At 36.2% G+C, this 18,629-nt stretch overlaps 1 long non-coding RNA gene across 2 annotated transcripts in view; it reads right to left on the bottom strand.

Annotated features, from left to right (window-relative positions):
• Window positions 1-445: 445 nt before the first annotated feature.
• Window positions 446-18,629, bottom strand: part of LOC143669553 (uncharacterized) — a 47,897-nt gene continuing 29,713 nt past the window's right edge. For both annotated transcript variants that reach the window (XR_013168944.1, XR_013168943.1), the window contains exons 2-3: window positions 3,810-3,955; window positions 446-1,480 (exon numbers count right to left, since the gene is read on the bottom strand). This is a non-coding gene — a long non-coding RNA (uncharacterized LOC143669553). The remainder of the gene's footprint in view (window positions 1,481-3,809; window positions 3,956-18,629) is intronic.

Raw genomic sequence — 18,629 nt, forward strand, 5'->3', positions numbered from 1 at the left:
TATAACTCTGAGATGGGAAAGAGAATTAATATGGCAGGAGTAAGGACCATGGCATTTTGAAAATGTCCTCCCGTAACTAACTTGTGCTTTTAGGATCTCCTCAAGCCTTATCTCACATATACCATTCCCATGTTATGATGGAGTGCTGCTCTTTATGTTATGGCTTGGTAGGTCAGACAACACCCAGATCATGATAGGCACCTCAGGTCTCATTGTAAGTTGATGACCATGTTAAGCATACAGTCCTTACTAAGGCCCAGTGACAGGCTGAAACTGTTTCTCAAAAGTAGAGTAGTTATTTACAGGAAATAAATCATATAGCCTATATATGACATTCCTTCTGTTGGAAATTAAAAATCACATTGCCTTAATAATATCCCAAAATTATGAACAACAATAGATTATGTAGGCTATCAAGCCCTAGGCAATATATACAATTGTGTACTTTAAACAAACATAACCCAGGAATACTTTTTTGTAGTTCTAATGCACATTTTATTTACTTATAAATTTTCTCAAGTAGATTTCATTGTTAGTCCTATACCAATGATATTTATATTTCAAAAATGATTTGTTCACTATGCTTACCATTGCAAACTTAATATTAGAAAAATTTATGAACTGGGGCATTATTTCAGAGCAAGCATGGCTTTTTCTGCAACATTTCCTTATTACCTACAATTTCTAATCTCCATGCCCAATAAAGAGTATTCTAAACCAATGCCACTCTCCTCCATCTTTCTGCAGCAAATCTTCCCTCATAACTACCTTTGTTGGTTAGGCCTTGAGAACAGGAAATGGTGAGACAGAAAGAATCAATCCTGATTTGTTTAACATGTGCTATTGTTTATATATATATATATATAGTGTATGCATGAGCAAGCACCAGGAATCGAACCTGCGACTCTGGAATGGCAGGCAAGAATTCTGCCACTGAGCTATCATTGTTCTTCCCTAGTTTATATTTTTTAAATGCAATTTTTGTGGTATATATTTTATATTCACATGGTATGTGTGCTGGTTTGAAGCTATTATGTAACCCAGAATAAAAAAATGTTTTAATCCTGATCCAATCTTATGAGGGCAGACATTTCTATTAATCCTGATTCAATACTTTAGAGCAGAAAGTTTTTATTAGATTATATCCACGGAGACATGACATGTCCAATTTTGCACGTCGCCATTTGATTAGATACAGATGTGAGTCTGCCCATTCATCGTCAGTCTTGAGCACTTCCTGGAGTACTTTAAAAGGAGGAAAATCATAGATACCACAGAGCAGATGAGATGCTTGGAGAAAAGTTGCCTCAGAGCTAAAAGAACCAATGAGACCCAGATGTTTGGAGGGAGATGCAGGGCCAAGCTGATGTCATGATGTGTCTTCCCGCATGAAACTAAGCAAGCCAAAACACGTGTGTTCTGAAGGAACTGAGCGAAGGACCACTGATGCCAATTGAGAAACCCATGCAGGAAACAGAGGCTGAAAGCAATGGAACACATAAGTAATAGATCAGCTGTTACCAGCAATGTGCCTTCCCAGCTGAGGTGTTCTGGATGGCATTAGCCTATCTTGAGTGAAGTAACCTCTTACTCAACTTCCTCTGTAAAATCCATTCCATTTCTGGTATATTACATTCCAACAGCTTAACAAACTAAAACACTATACAATCATGCAAAGTGTACAACAGGTGGTTCACAATATTAATGTAGATCTGTGCATTCCTCAAAATTCATTACTCCATAAGAAAATAAAAGTAAAAATAACATTCAAAACAAGCAATACCTGATATCCTCTATTGTTTATTTATTTGGTGTTTATTGCTCATTTTTTCTTGTCTGCCCATACACTGGATAAAGGGATTGTCAGTCACTGGGTTTTCATAATCACATGATCACATATTAAAATTCTATAGTTATACAATCATCTTCAGAAATCAAAGCTATTTTATTATACTTCAACACTTTCAGGGATTTCCCTCTAGCAACTCAAATCCATGAAAAACTGTAAAGGGATAACTATACACTGCATAAGAATGACTTCTGGGACAATATTCTCAGTCTTATTTGAAATCTCCAAGCCACTGAGACTTTATTTAGTCTTATTTCTCCTCCCCCTCTCGGTCAAGAAAGATTTCACACCCTCATGAAGCTGAGGCCAAGCTGATCTCCCAGACTGTTGTCTCACATTGCTAGGGAGATTTACACCATTGGGAGATTTACACCTCATTTAAGGGTGAAGACAGTCAGTTAACCTGTGGTTTTGGCTTTAAGAGAAAGGCCACAAATGAGGATCTCTGGGGTGAACATTGAGCATAAAGTAGGTTTTTTCTTGTCCTTTGCAAAAATAAGTTTCATAAGTCAAAAATAATTTTCCCCAAGATCAAGGGAATGTCCCATTAATTTGGCAGTCCCCAGAGACTGTAAGAATATTTGGTCCTCCTCAGGTGGATGAACTTTAATATTTCCATGTTTTTTCTCAGTCACTCAAGGGGAATTTGTAAATATATATTTTAAATTTTTTATTGTGAAATATAGGATATACAAAAAAGCAACAAATTTCCAAGTACATTGAAACAAGTAGGTATAGAAGATATTTCATAATTTAGTATGGGTCACATTTCCACAATTTTAGGTTTTACCAACTAGTTGCTCCAGGATACTGGAGAGTAAAAGAAATACCAGTATAATGATTCCACAGTCATTCTCAGTTATTCAATCCTGTTTTCTCTGTTATAACTCCTCCTTCTCATTTGGTCCTCTTCCCAAATTAAGGGGTATTTAGGAAATGCCCATTCCAATGTTTTCATGTTGGGAAGGGCTGTTGACAACATGGGATAGTTGGATGCAACTTGTTGACCTTCTCAGAAAGAATGGCCACTCTGAGATGAAAGAAGTGTCTGACCTAGGAACTCCTTTGAAGTTTGTAGGACTCTGGAAAGTAGTCACCGTGTATGAAGCATTTATAGATTTTCAGATAGAGCCTCAGATGTTCTTTAGCATTGACAGAAATAGTTTTGGCTGGGATGTGACAAACCATGGTAAGCAGCAATATCTAGCTAAGGCTTGCATTAGATTAGCCTCCAGAATAGCCTCTTCATTCTTTTGATCACCCTCATCCACTGATATAGTATTTTGTTGTAATTATTTTCCCCCTTTTCATCAAGAAGGTATTGTTGATCCAATAGTTCCAGGGCCAGGCTTATCCTGGGATTCATGTCCTTTGTTGCCAGGCAGAATTTCACCCCTGGATGTTTTGTCTCGTGTGGGGGGAGGGTAAAATTTTTACTTGTAGAGTTCAATGTAAAGAGAGAGTGGCCACAGCTGAGCAACAAAAGAGGCCATCTAGAAGAAACTCTCTGGCACAACTATAGTTAGGCTTATGTTCTCTGCTACATAAATAAGTTTCAGAAGAACAAGGCTCAAGACCAAGCACATCACTTTTTGACTTGGTGGTCCCTATTATTTGAGATAGAATCAGGTATTTCCCTGATAATAAAACTTTAATAGTTCCATATTTTTTCTCCCATCCTTCAAGGGACTTTCCCAATGCTTTTAAATTATCTGCTCAATACAGTCTTGGATACATACAGGTATTACATTAAGGTCTACAGAATTACAAACCCTTATTCCCATTCTGATCTCCATGTCTTTGGGTTCTTTAAATGATCTATCCAGATAGGTTGAGTTAGATTATGTGTTACAGAAAATTTAGATTTTGCACAAGAGAAACATCTCTAACTTTGATCTCATACAGTAAGTGAAGTTCTAAAATATGACAGTGTCCTACTTAACCCCGTATTCTGACTTACCTCAGTCCCTATCAAATTGGCTTTTTTCTTATCTCTAGTTGAACACTGATGTCTTTTTTTTTGATTCCTTAATAACTGCTCTATGTGGCAATGCTGACTTTCAAAGATGCAGAACTCCTACTCTGGGTCCCAGGTGTCACACACTCCTAGTAGAAAATAAAAGGAAAGTTATTCAAAATTTAGAAATAGGAGGTAACTTCTTAAACTTTACACCCAAAGCACAAGCAACCAAAACTCCAGGCAAATAACAGTGTGCTGGTTTAAAAGGATGTATGCTTCCTAGAAAAGCCATGATTTAATCAAAATCCCATTCATAAAGGTAGAATAATCCCTATTCAATACTGTATATTTGAAACTGTAATCAGATCGTCTCCCTGGATTGTGTGATTTAATCAAGAGTGGTTGTTTAACTGGATTAGGTGATGACATGTCTCCACCCATTTGGGTGGGTCTTGATTGATTTACTGGATTGCTTTTCCTATAAAAGAGGAAACATTTTGGAGAATAAGAGATTTAGGGAGAGCAGAGAATGCTGCAACATGAAGCAGAGCCCACCAGCCAGCCACAATTGGAGATGAAGAAGGAAAACGCCTCCTAGGGAGCTTCACAAAACCAGAAGCCAGGAGAGAAAGTTAACAGATGATGCTGTGTTCACCATGTGCCCTTCCAGCCAAGAGAGAAGCCCTGACTATGTTTGCTATGTGCCTTCTCACTTGAGAGAGAAAATCTGAACTTCATCAGCCTTCTTGAACCAATGTATCTTTCCCTGGATGGGTGTCTTAGATTGAACATTTCTATAGACTTGCTATAATTGGGACATTTTCTCAGCCTGAACTATAAACCAGCAACTCATGAAATTCCCCCCTTTTAAAAGCCATTCCGCTTCTGGTATATTGCATTCCAGCAGCTAGCAAACTAGAACAACCAGGTCATATATATAGAGCACAATATCTCAAAATGTAAAAATACTAATTTTAGCTCTGGACTAGATGTAACTGATATAAAAGCCCACAATCTATGCCCCGATTTCTCATCAGTATTTTCTAATAGAGACCATATGATATTTGTCCTTTTGTTTCTGGCATATTTTGCTTCACATAGCCCCCCAGTTCATTCACATGGTTGCATGCCTCACAACTATGTTCCTTTCTGTAGATGCCCAAAATTTGATCTTATGTATTTACCACTGTTCTCCATTCTACTTCTCAGTCAATGTAATTTCCATCTATTGGGCATCATGTATTATGTACACTGCCAACAATCCATCTCCAAAATTATCCTCATTTAGTTGTACAATCATCAACACTCTCAAGTTTTGAAAAATTTTCAGTGATACAAAGAGAAAAACACACATTCACCTAACAGAAAATAAAAACCTCCCCTATATCTTGCCCTTCACCCCTACTTATCTACCCCTGGTCTTGCTGTTGTACTGTTGATGTCTTTCTGTGAAATGTAGAACATAGCATGCAATAATAGTTTTCCAACTGCATCTATTTTTACTCTTTGTACCATATTCAATCCTTTCAAGCAGTTCATGCAAGAATTTATTTATATTTGTAGTGTTAATTAGTGGGTTACAAGGCACTATAAAACCTCTTTCAATCATGTTTACCTTCAATATGGTGGCTGTGCTTGCAGGCCCACTAATGAACTGCTTTCACTTCTATCTATTCCCTTACATTTAAGTTCAACCTCACTAGCTAACGATTCATCCATCCCTAGTTCCTATGTAGCTCTACATCCCTTATAATCCTTAAAAGGATTATATACAATAATCCTCTGAGTTTACCTTTACCATGGTCATAATAAAAAAATCATACAGTATCTAGCCTTTAGTGTCTGACTTATTTCACTCAGCTTTAGTCCTGAAAGTTCATCCACGTTGCCATATGTTTCAGGACCTCATTTCATCTTACTTGGCTTGTTTCCATCTTTTTGCTATTGTGAATTATGCTTCCATGAACAACAGTATTCAAATATTTGTCTTTGTCATTGTTTTCATCTCTTCTGGGTGTATACCAGGTAGTGGTATTGCAAAGCCATTGGGCAACTTGATGTTTAATTTTCTAAGGGTCCACCAAACTGTCTTCCATATTGTCTGTGCAATTATACATTCCCATCAGCAATGTATAAGTGTTCCAATGTCTCCACATCTTCTCCAACATTTGTAGTTCTTTCTTTCTTTACTACCAGCTATTCCTATAGGTGTGAGGTGGAATCATATTGTAGTTTGGATCTGCATTTCCCTTATAGCTGACAAAAATGAGAATCTCTCCACATGCATTATAGCATCTGTATTTTCTTTTTGGAAAACATGTCAACTCATATCCTTAGCTTATTTTATAATTGGTGTTCTAGTTTGCTAGCTGCCAGAATGCAATATATCAGAAATGGAACAGCTTTTAAAAAGGGGAACTTAATAAGTTGCTAGTTTACAGTTTCAAGGCCATGAAAATGTCCCAATTAAAACAAGTCTATAGAAATATCCAATCTAAGGCATCCAGGGAAAGATACCTTGGTTCAAGAAGGCTGATGAAGTTCACGGTTTCACTCTCAAGTGAGAAGGCACATGGTGAACACAGTCAGGGTTCCTCTCTCATCTGGAAGGGTACATGATGAGCTAGCATCACCTGCTAGCTTCTCCTGGCTTTCTGTTTCATGAAGCTCCCTGGGAGACATTTTCCTTCTTCATCTCCAAAGGTCGCTGGCTGGTGGACTCTGCTTCTCATGGCTATGTCATTCTGCTCTGCTCTCTCTGAATTCACTGTCATTCTCCAAAATGTTTCCTCTTTTATAGGACTCCAGAAACTTATCAAGATCCACCCAAATGGGTGGAGTCATGTCATCACCTAATCCAGCTTAATAACCGCTCTTGATTAAATCACCTCTCCAAGGAGTTGATCTGATTAGTTTCAAACATACAGTATTGAATAGAGAATATTCTGCCTTTATGAAATGGGATTTAGATTAAAATATGACTTTTCTAGGGGACATACATCCTTTCAAACCAGCACAATTGAGTTGTTTGCTTTGTTGAATTGTATGATTTCTTTATGTATGCAGGATATCAAATCATTACAGAATTCCTGATTCCAAATATTTTGCTCCATGGTGTTGGCAGCCTCTTGATCTTTTAGGCAAAGACTTTTGAGGTACAAAAGCATTTGATTTTGATGTTCCCATTTGCATTTTTTTCTTTCTTTGCACTTTGAGTGTAAAGCTTAGGAAGCTATCTCCTATTACAAGGTCTTGAAGATGTTTCCACGTATTTTCTTCTAGGAGTTTTATGGTGCTGGCTCTTATATCTTTCATTCACTTATGTCTTTCATCCACTTTGAGTTAAGTTTTTCTTTCTCCTTTTTTTTTTTTTTTCATAGGCAGGCACTGGGAATTGAATCTGGTCCTCTGGCATGGCAGGCAAGAATTCTGTCACTGAGCCACCATCACACCACCCTGAACTAACTTTTCTAAAGGGTGTAAAGTAAGGTTGTCCTTCATTCTTTTGACTACTGATATCAAGTTATTCTACACCAATTTATTGAAAATAATATTCTGTCTCAGTTAAGTGGATTTGGGTAAACTGTTCAAGAGTAGCTAACCATAGATTTGGTGGTCTTTTTCTACACTCTCAATTATTTTCCATTTGCCAGTACTTCTATCTTTGTGCCAGTACCATGCTGATTTGACCCTTGTGTCTTGATAGTAAACATTAAAATCAGGAAGTGTTACTCCTCCTACTTCATTCTTTTTTGCGGGACTTTTAGCTGATGAAGATCTCTTTCCCTTCAATTAGCTTTTCCAAGTCTTCAAAATAGGTTGTTGGAATTCTTGTTATTTCATTGAAGCTGTAGATCAATTTTGGTAGAATCGACATCTTAACTACATTTAACCTTCCAATCTATCGATAGTGAATGTCTTTCAACCGATTTAAATCCTTTCTAATTTCTTTTAGAATATTAGGTAGTTTTATGTATACAGATCTTTTCAATATAGGGATAAGTTTATTCCTAGGTGCTTGATTATTTTAGTTGCTATTTAGAATGAAATTTTTTCCTTTATTGTCTCCTCAGGTCAAGACTTGTGTATAGAAACATCTGATTTTTGCACATTAATATTGCATCTTGCCACTTTTCTGAATTTGTTTACTAGCTCAAGAAGCATTGTCATAGATTTCTCAGAATTTTCCAAATATTAGCATCCTGTCATCTGAAAATAATGAAAGGTTTGCTTCTTCCTTTCTCACTTGGGTGGCTTTTATTTATTTTTCCTGCCTAATTGCTCTAAATAGAACTTCTAGTATAATGTTGAATAATGGTGCAGTGGGCATCTTTGTCTCATTCCCAATCTTAGGAAGAAGGATTTCAGTCTTTTATCTTTGATTATGATTCTGCTATGGGTTTTTTATATGTGCCCTTTATCTTACTGAGGAAGTTTCATTTGATTCCTAACTTTTGAAATGTTTTTATCAAAAAAAGATGGTGAATTCTGTCCAGTGATTCTTCAGCATCAATCTAGATGATTAAGTAAGTATTCCCTTTCAATTTATTGATATGCTGTTTTACATTAATTGATTTTCTTGTGTTGACCCAAACTCACATTCTGGTATAATTCTCACTTGATTGTGGTGTATAATTCTTTAAATGTGTCATTGGATTCAATTTGCTAATATTTGCTAAGTATATTGCATCTCTATTCTTTATGGAGATTGGCCTCTTATTTTCCTTTCTGATAGAATCTTTAAACAATTTTGGTATTAGAGTGATGTTATCTTCATTGTTTTGGAAGAGTTTGAGCAGGATTTGTTTTTGTTCTTTTTGGAATATTTGATAAAATTCCTCTGTGAAGCCTTTTGGCCTTGGGGTTTTCTTTGTAAGATTTTTGCTGACTGATTTAATCTCATTAATTATGCCCTTCATTTGTTGAGATCTATTTTTTTCTCAATCACTGTAACTTGTTCATGTGCATCAAGGAATTTAACCATTTCCTCTAAGTTGTCTAATTTGTTGGCTATTTGTTCATAGTATCCTCATGATTTTTATTTTACTTCTTCAGGGCCCATTGTAAGAGCCCTACATCATTTCTGATTTTGTTTATTTGCATCCTTTTGTTTTCTTTGTCAGCCTAGCTAAGGGCCTATTGATTTTATTGATTTTGTCAAAGGACCAATTTTTGGTTTCACGACTTCTTTGTATTCTGTTTTTTTCTCTCCAATTCATTTAATTCTTCTTCAATCTTTGTTACCTCTATTCCTCTATTTGTTTGGTGGTTGGGTTGCTGTTCTTTCTCTAGTTCCTCCAGTTGAGCAATTATATTCTTAAATTCCCTTTTTCTTTTTAAAAATGGGCATTTAGTGAAAACAATTTCCCTCTCAGCACTACCTTTGCTGTGTCCCATATGTTCTGATCTTGTTGTATTCTATTTACATTCATCTCCAGGTACTTGTCAATTTCTCTAGTATTTTTTTCTTTGGCCCACTAGTTATTTAAATGTGCATTATTTAATCTCATGTATTTGTGAAAGTTCTGCTTCTTTAGTGGTTATTGATTTCCTGCTTCACTCCACTTTAATCAGAGGAATAATTTCAATCTTTCTAAATTTTTAAACACCTGTTTTGTGTCAGTATATTATCTATCATAGAGAAGATTCCTGTATCAGTAGAGAAGAATGCATTTTCTGCTGTTTTGTCATGTAATGATCTACATGTTTCTTAGGTCTAATTACTTTATCAAGATGTTTAAATTCATGATTTTCTGGTTGATCCTATGTCTGATTGTTCTTTCTATAAAGGAGAGTGCTGTACTGACTTCTGCCACTAATATTCTTGAAAAGTCCATTACTCCCTTCAGTTTTTCCAATGTTTGCTTTGTGTACATTAGAGTTGCATAATTGTCTGCATAAATATTTATGATTGCTATTTCTTCTTGTTGAATTGGTCCTTTTTTAATATGTAGTGTCCTCTTTTGTGTCTTGTGATATCTTTACATTTAAAGTCTATGTGGTCTGATAGTAGTAAAAATGCTCCTGCCTTCTTTGGCCTACAACTTCCATGGAAAACTTTTTCCATCCTTTCACTTCATTCTGTTTGCTTCTCTGGGTCTAAGATTAGTCTCTTGTAAACAGTATATAGATGGGTCATATTCTTAATCCATTCATCTAATCTATACCTTATAATTGGTGAATTTAGTCTGTTAATATTCAAAGTCATTACTCTAAAGGTACTTATCATCTTATCCTTTGACTTATATTTGTCAAATCTTTATATTCTTTTCCCTCTTTCTCTTTTTATCCTTTAAGTTACCCTTACTGGTACTATTCAATTCTGTGCCCCTCTCCAGTCCTCCAACCCCCATCTTTATTTTCACCTTATGAAGTCCCTTTAGTATTTCTTCTAGGGCCATCTCTTGTCAAGAATTTCTCTCAGACTTTGTCATTGAAAATTTTGATCACTCCCTTACTTTTGTCAAGGACAATTTGGCTGGTTACAGAATTCTGGGATGGAAGTCTTTCTCTTTGCAGATGTTGAATGTATCAAAGACCCATCTTCTCACCTCCTTGTTTATTGTTGAAAGGTCCACACTCAATCTTTTGTGATTTCCCTTTTGTGTTGTGAGTTGCTTCCTTCTTGCTCCTTTTGGCATTTTCTCCTCCTCTTCAACATTTGACAGATTGATTAGTATGTGTCTGAGAGTAGGGCTATTTGGATTTATTCTATTTTGGTCCTGTTAATTTTCTTTGATTTGTATACTTATGTCTTTTATAAGGGTTGGGAATATTTCCCCCATTACATCCACAATCTTCTTAGCCCTTACTCTTCTCTTCTTCTTTTGTGACACTGATGATTCTATTATTTGTGCTGTACGTGTTGTTCATTATTTCTCTGAGATCCAATTCAAGTTTGTCCATCTGATTTGCCATTTTTCTTTTGTGCATTTAAATTCATTCTCTCTGTCCTTTACTTCTCTTATTCTTTCTTTTACCTCTTCAAATCTGCTGTTGTGCATCTCTAGTATATTTTAAATTTGGTCTACCATCTTTAATCTCTGTGATATCAGCTGTTTTTCCTACTCATTCTTTCAAATTCTTCTTTATGCCTTTCTAGTTTCCTCTTGTAGTTTCTCTTGATATCCTATATACCATTACCCAACCCACTGTATTTCTTTAGGAGAGCTGTATGAACATCATTATTAGTTGTTTAAAAGTCTGTGTCTCCTATGGTATTTCAATTTTGTCATTGGAAGATATTTGCCTGTATCTTCATAAGCTTGGTGATTTCCTGTTGATTTTGAGTCATTTAATTGTCCTGATAAAGTTATCATGGAAGTTGATTTCCCTCAGTAGTATGAGATTTTTCATTTGCTTGAATTTGTGTTGAAATTCTCCTTTAGCTTTTGGTTTATTAGTATTTCTTGGCCAAATCAAGTCCCAAACCTCAGGTAGGAGATGCCACTCTACTTGTGGATCTCTGAAGTGAGACAGTGTGCCAGAGTGCACTTTCTGTTTCCTATCAGCGGATGGTGCACTTGGGCCTCATCTTCCCCACAGGACTGCCTTTCCCCAATTACAGCATCTCTGTGAGACAGATGGAGACCCAGTGCAATTACAGCCAAGTCCCTTCATCCTGGTGTGAGCATTAAGCTACCAACCCAATAGCTGGTGGTTAGGCAGTGTGCACTTCATTGGAGATACTTCTTGTGGACCTGATTAGGCTGGTGTTTCCCAGATCCCTCCTTGTAATTACCTGGGGTTGGTGGACTGGTTATGGCAGCCGCTAGTGTACACGGTCAATCAAAAAGTTACACTGGCTAGGCTTGTCAATGATACAAACTTTCTGGCCCAGTGGGCAGGAAATGAAGGCACAGGAACTTGGGCTGTGGTTTAGTTGTGGCACAGTGTGTGGGTGTGAGTGTGAGGGTCATGGGACAATGTGGCATGAGTGGGGTGTAATGCATGATTTGTGGGGGTGTGGGTCATGGGGTAGGGTTTGGGTGGGCATATGGTGGTGTGCAGGGCATGGGGTGGGGTCCAGCCACAAGATGTGCCCTAGGGCTATACATAGTGAGGGTTGGTGAGCATTTGTCTTGGTGTATGGGATGTTGGCCAGAGAGTCAGGGGTTGTTGGATGAAGTGCATATAGGGCTCAGGGATTGTGGGCAGTGTGTGGCATTTTGGATGTAGAAGGATGGCATTGCAGGAGATAGGCTGCAAGGGCAGCATACATATTTGTGAGTATGTGGCAACAGGGTGGGTGAGGCTTGAGTGTGTTGGTCACAGGAGGCCAGAATTCAGGTGTGCAGTTATGCATATGCTACAGTGTGCACTGGTGTAGGCATAGGCAGTGTATTAGTTTGAAAGCTGTTGGAATGCAGTATACCAGAAATGAAATGGCTTTTTCAAAGAAGATTTAATAAATTACATGTTTACAATTCTAAGAAAGTAAAAGTGTCCAAATTAAGGCACCAACAAGAAGTTACCTTCACTCAAGAAGGCTAATGGGTCTAGAACATCTCTGTCAGCTGAGAAGTCCTGTGACTGACATCTTCTGATCCCTTGCTTTTGGGCTCTGTTGTTTTAGCCTCTGTTCCTTTGGGGGTTCCTCACTTTTCTTCTCTGGGGCTGGCTTTCATAACTTGGCTTCCCTCAGTCTCTCCTGAGGGAAGAGATGTGTGCTGAGCTTAATATATGTCCAAACATCTGTGTCTCTGTTCTCCAAATGTCTGCTTCTGTGTCAGTTCTGCTCTGAAGTTTCTGTTGGCTCTCTCTCTGAAGGCTCTGACTCTCTCCAAAATGTTTACTCTTTTAAAGGATTCCAGTAAACTAATCAAGACCCACCAGAAATAGGTGGAGTTAAATCTCTAATCAAAAAGTTACACCACATTACTTCCCTAACCACAGGGAATCAGTCTATCTCTCTCTCCAAATTTTCTCCAGCACTTGTATCTCTCAGTTCATTTTTCAGCAGTTTTATTCACACAACATAGAACACAACCTAAGGTTGAATCAAGATTACAACATGGGTTTTCTGGGGTAAATAATTCCTTCAAACTAACAGAGCTGGGTTGAGTGCATTGGTGGTGCAGTGTTGAGGTTGGGGTGCAGGACATGGGGTGTCAGTTTTGGGCCATCTCCATCCATTACAAAACGTGAATATTGCCATGATAAACACAAATGTGTATATGTCCACTCATGTCCATGCTCTTAGGCCCTCAAAGTATACATCTAATTACAGGGTTGCAGGCATGGCAACTCACACCTAGTTTCCTGTGGAGTCACTGCTCTCTAAATTGGTTGCACCACAATACTTTCCTAACCACAGGGAATAGGTCCATCTCTCTCTCCAAATTTTCTCCAGCATTTGCATCTCTTAGTTCACTTTTAACCAGTTTTATTCACACATCATACAACACAAAAGCAGATTGGCTGTTCCTAAGGAAGCAAAGTATAGAATTGTTCTATGATCCAGCAATCCCATTCCACATTTTCGCACCGATGTTTTATGTTGTTTAGCCTTCATATATTTATGAATGTCCAGGGATTCCACCTGTTAATGATTTTCAACTTCATTCCATTATCATCTGAGAAAGTGTTTCTCATAATTTCAATCTTTTGAAATTTATTGAAACTTATTTTAAGACCTAACTTGTGATTCTAGCCTGAAGAATGATCCATGAGCATTTGAGAGAAATATGTATCCTTCTGTTGTGAGGTATAATGTTATGTAAATGTTTCTTATTTAGGTCACTTATTGTATTATTCAAAATCACTGATTCCTTGTTTTCAGTCTAGACATTCTATCCATTCATGAGAGCAGTTTATTGAAAATACCAACTATTTTGTAAAAGGGCTTACTTCTCCCTTCAATATTATCAGTGCATGCCTCATGTATTTGGCTTCACTCTGATTCAGTGCATAGATATTTATAATTTTTATCATGAATTCTTGATGAATTGTTCCTATTATCAATGCACAGTGTCTTTCTTTGCCCCTTTTAATTATTTTTCATTTGAAGACTAATATATAATATATTAAATTAGTTATCTGTGCTCTTTACTGGTTTTTGATTGGGTGAAATATCTTTTTTCACTCTTTCACTTTCAATCCCTTTCTGTCCTTGGGTCTAAACTGACTCCCTTGTAGATAGCATATAGTTTGGTCCTGTTTTGCAATCCATTCTTATAGTCTATGTCTTTTGATTGGGGACTTTAATCCATTAACATTTAATGTTATTACAGTAAAGCCAGTACTTTCTGCTAACATTTTGTCTTTGGGATTTTAGGGGTCATAAGTTTTTTTTTCTCTTTTTGCCCTTACTGATAGACTTCATTCTAAACTCTTCTCCTGACATGTCTCTCCTATATTTTCCTAACTGCTTATAATGCTATGTTTAGTATTTCTCATAGCACTGGTCCTTAAGCCACAACCCCTTCAAGTAACTATTTGTCTGAAAATATTTTAAATTCTTCATCAATTTTGAATGACATTTTTGTTGGGAATGGAATTCTGGTTGGCAGTTTTTCTCTTTCATAATCTTAAATAGATCATATCATTGCCATCTTATCTGCATGGCTTCTACTGAGATACCTGCACATAATCTCATCATGCTTACCCGGTATACAATGGATCAGTTTTCTCTTCCTACTTTCAGATTCTCTGTTTGTCTTTTACTTTTGACAATCTAATTAGTAAGTGTCCCTATGGAGATCTATGTGGATATATTCTTTTAGGGTATGCTGCCTTCTTGGATCTGTAATTTTATGTCTTTCATAAGAGATGAAGTTTTCAGTGACACATATATTCCTGTCCTTCATGTTGTCACTTAATTGAAAACAAAATGAAATGCAATAATTAACAATTAAAGAGTAAATATACATTTATTATACCTATATCACACACCAATTTACAGGTAATCAGGCTTCATAAACTTAATGTCATTAAATTAATGAAATTAGTTTAATTTAATAAAAATTTTTGGATTGCTTATTTTCTAGAAGTATAATCAAAAGGCAAATTGAAGTTAGGCCTCGAAACACATCCATAGCAGTACTCAAAAACAGAAAGTTAAAGAGGTCATGCCAAAAGCAAGGTAATTTTTAAAGCTGGATCCATGTCTCATTCCCAGCTCCAGGGGAGTCAAAATTCTATTCTGATTTCCTGATCCAATTTTACTGAATGACCCACTCAGCCTGTCTGATTTCCAAACTTGGAATTGGAAACATTTTCTCTATTTGTATCTTATTAAGGCACCAATGTTCTTGTTTGTGGGCAAACAGAGAAAACGTTTGGTTGCAAAGCTTCTAGACTAAAAGAGTCTACCAGCCACAAGCTTTATTACAATGCTCACTCATCATAGTAGTGTTCCAGAACTTTGGGCATTTAGATGTCCTCTCCTCTTAGGAATTTTTTGGGGTTTCCAAATTGATACCAGTGAAGTTGTGCCTAATTTGTTCAAATGGTCAAACCCTTCTTGAGATCGGCAGTATTTCAGAAGAGAAAGAACTTATTGCCAGGCATGTAACAGGAGATCAGATGACCTATAAGTCTAAAAATACATGTCCCTGAACATCAATACTTCTGATCACTGTATAGTACTAAATCATGGGCTAGTTTTATGATAGCAAAGTGACTCAAGATGTCAAGTTTAGTGGTGGTCTAATTATTGAGTATGAACAAGTTGATTACATGCATGGTCACAGAAATTGTGTAAGAAAATTGTCACCTTGATATTATGACCGGCATGATTTTTAGTATTATAATGAGGTATAGGTCACTTATAGGTAAAATTGAAGCTACTATACGTGTCAGGTGGGCCAATTTTGCTTAGATCCAGCTTCATCTACCAAGATAGTTTTGGAATTGTATTGGGTTATATTTGGGCAGTCAAGGCCCTTCAGTGATAAATATTAAGGGATACCTTCAGTGATCATAAGATTCTAAAATTGAAAAACAAGATAAATGGGCACAAGTGAGTATCAGCCACACAGTTTTTACAACCAGAATATAAAGGCAATACTGTTATACAATCATTATAAAAGTCCAGGCAGCTATATTACAGTTCACATATTTCAGGTATTTCCCTCTGACTATCTTAATACAGTAGAAAGTTAAAAGAAATATCTATTAATGTCACAGTTATCATAATCATTTGTTAATTCCTGACTCTTTTGTTACACCACCTAGGTAGCTTTTTATATTGATGAGCACTCCTACCTATTATTTTAAGTTTGCCCAATTATTTTATCTATTTGCTTAATGCTGTGATCCAGACAATTGAAAATTTCTTTACCATTTCCCAAGTTAGCCTTCAGGGCAATGCAGAGGGTGGTTTCTTTCCAATACCAAGGCTTTTTCACAGTAATTACAAATACTAGGGTCTTGAAACCTGGTGCTTAGAGGTCCTTTCCCCAGAAAAATATATACAATTTACATTTTTGTTTATATGTATAGAAATTAGTACACATGCACATATACATACACGTGTGTGTGTACCTATTTCTCTTTAAACAATTTTAATAGAGCTCTTTAAGAATTATTTTTATTAATTTGCTATTATCATCTGGAAGTATGAAAATTTATATTGAACAAGGAAACAAATAGAAAGTTAGCTGCACACAAAAAAACAGAAACAGAGAAATACATTTGTGAAAGGGACAATGAAATGTTTGAATATTCTTCATCCCATTTCTGCTGTCTTTTGCAGAACAATTCTAACTGTAATACATTGTTCCTTTCTATAGAACTATTTTCAGGGCATTTCTTTCTTGAACCTAAATTATATTGAGACTGGATTGAGTTACAGAATAAACTATTTTAGGTTGTTTTTCTTCATAAGCTTATAACTAAAATCTTTCCAGTTTTTTCAAAATATAGTGCAAAAGATTATATTCAGGAATGCTATTACAATTAGAATTTCACATTTTAAAGAATTTCCATTATCTGTAACCAATAAGGAACAATTTAAAAATGAAAATGCAGTAACATATCAACTAACAAATGTAAATGCTTAACACATACTATATATTTAAGTAATACACCAATTAATAGCTACAGTAGATATGTTGAAAAACAATTAAAAAGTTGTTCCAATTTGCTAGCTGCTCGAATGCAATATACCAGAAAAAGAATGGCTTTTTAAAAGGGGAATTTAATAAGTTGCTAGTTTACAGTTCTAAGGCTGAGAAAATGGCCCAATTAAAACCAGTCTATGGAAATGTCCAATCAAAGGCATTTGGAGAAAGATACCTTGGTTCAAGAAGGCCGATGAAGTTCAGGGTTTCTCTCTCAAGTGGAAGGGCACATGGTGAACAGTCAGGGCTTCTTTCTCAGTTGGAAGGGCATGCAGCAAACACAGCATCATCTGCTAGCTTTCTCTCCTGACTTCCAGTTTCATGAAGCTCCCCAGGAGACACTTTCCTTCTTCATCTCCAAAGGTTGCTGCCTGGTGGACTCTCTGCTTCATGGTGCTACAGCATCTGTGCTCTCTCTGAATCTCACACTCTCCAAAATGTTTCCCCTTTTATAGGATTTCAGTAAACCAATCAAGGCCCACCCAAATGGGTGGAGACATGTCATCACCTAATCCGGTTTAACAGCCAATCTTGACTAAATCACATCATCCAGGGAGATGATCTGATTACACTTTCAAACATACAGCATTGAATAGGGATTATTCTACTTCTATGAAATGGGATTTTGATTAAAACATGGCTTTTCTAGGGTGCATACATCCTTTCAAACCAGCACACACATATTGTTCACTTGCTATTCCTAAGTAACACACTAATTAAAGCTAAACATGTATAACATCACTTGTTTTATAAGAATCAACTTAAATTTTTAAATTTTAAAAATAATTATTAAATATCTATATTCCATTATTACTCTTCAGTAGACTTCAAAAAACTTGTAATATTAAATGAATCCGAATTTTTATGAATGCTTTGACATTTTCATGTCCAGTGAAAATTCAAGTTATTTATTTCCTATCAACAGATTCTACAATTTGAAGAATATGGTTTAATTCGCATTTATCTTCACCATCAAAAAACTGTCTCCTATTTGTGATTTTATGAGACCATCAAGATTTTTGTATCCTTATTACAGCTCCCAGTTATGCTCTTCTAATTTTATTTTTGAAATAATTATGAGAATGTATATGTTGGGATTTTATTTTTATATTTTTTGTTTAGTCAAAGATTTTTATCAGCTCAAGGAGCTAAGAGTTGTGTAACATAATTAATTCCTTTTCTACTTTAAAAATAATATATTCGTAACAGCCTTTAATTTATGACAAGAATATACTTTTAATAGGTGTCACCAGTCACTTATCATATGATCACTGTCATGGTCAGTTTCATGTGTCAACTTAGCCAAGTGGTGGTACCTGTTTGGTTGGGCAAGTGCTGGCCTGTCTTTTGCCATGAGGACATTTCATAGACTTAAGTTATGATCACATCGGTTACATCCACAGCTGATTCCATTTTTAATCAGCCAAGGGGAGTGTCTTCTTTAATGAGTGATGCTTAATCTAATCACTGGAAGCCTTTTAAGAGGATTCAGAAGAGACAGGTGCTCTTCCTGCTTTGGCTGGTGAGCCTCTCCTGTGGAGTTTGTCCAGACCCTCCATCAGAATCATCAGCTTCACAGTCTGCCCAATGGATTTTGGGCTGTATGTTCCCATGGTTACGTGAGACACTTATATGAATAAAAATTCATATAAAATTTTTATGAATATTTCCTTTTGCTTCTGTTTCTCTAGAGAACCCTAACTAATACAATGACTTTTTTTTTGCATGGGCAGGCACTGGGAATCAAACCCAGGTC

Source organism: Tamandua tetradactyla, chromosome 26 (assembly GCF_023851605.1).
Source record: "Tamandua tetradactyla isolate mTamTet1 chromosome 26, mTamTet1.pri, whole genome shotgun sequence".
In the NCBI taxonomy this organism is placed as follows: domain Eukaryota; kingdom Metazoa; phylum Chordata; class Mammalia; order Pilosa; family Myrmecophagidae; genus Tamandua; species Tamandua tetradactyla.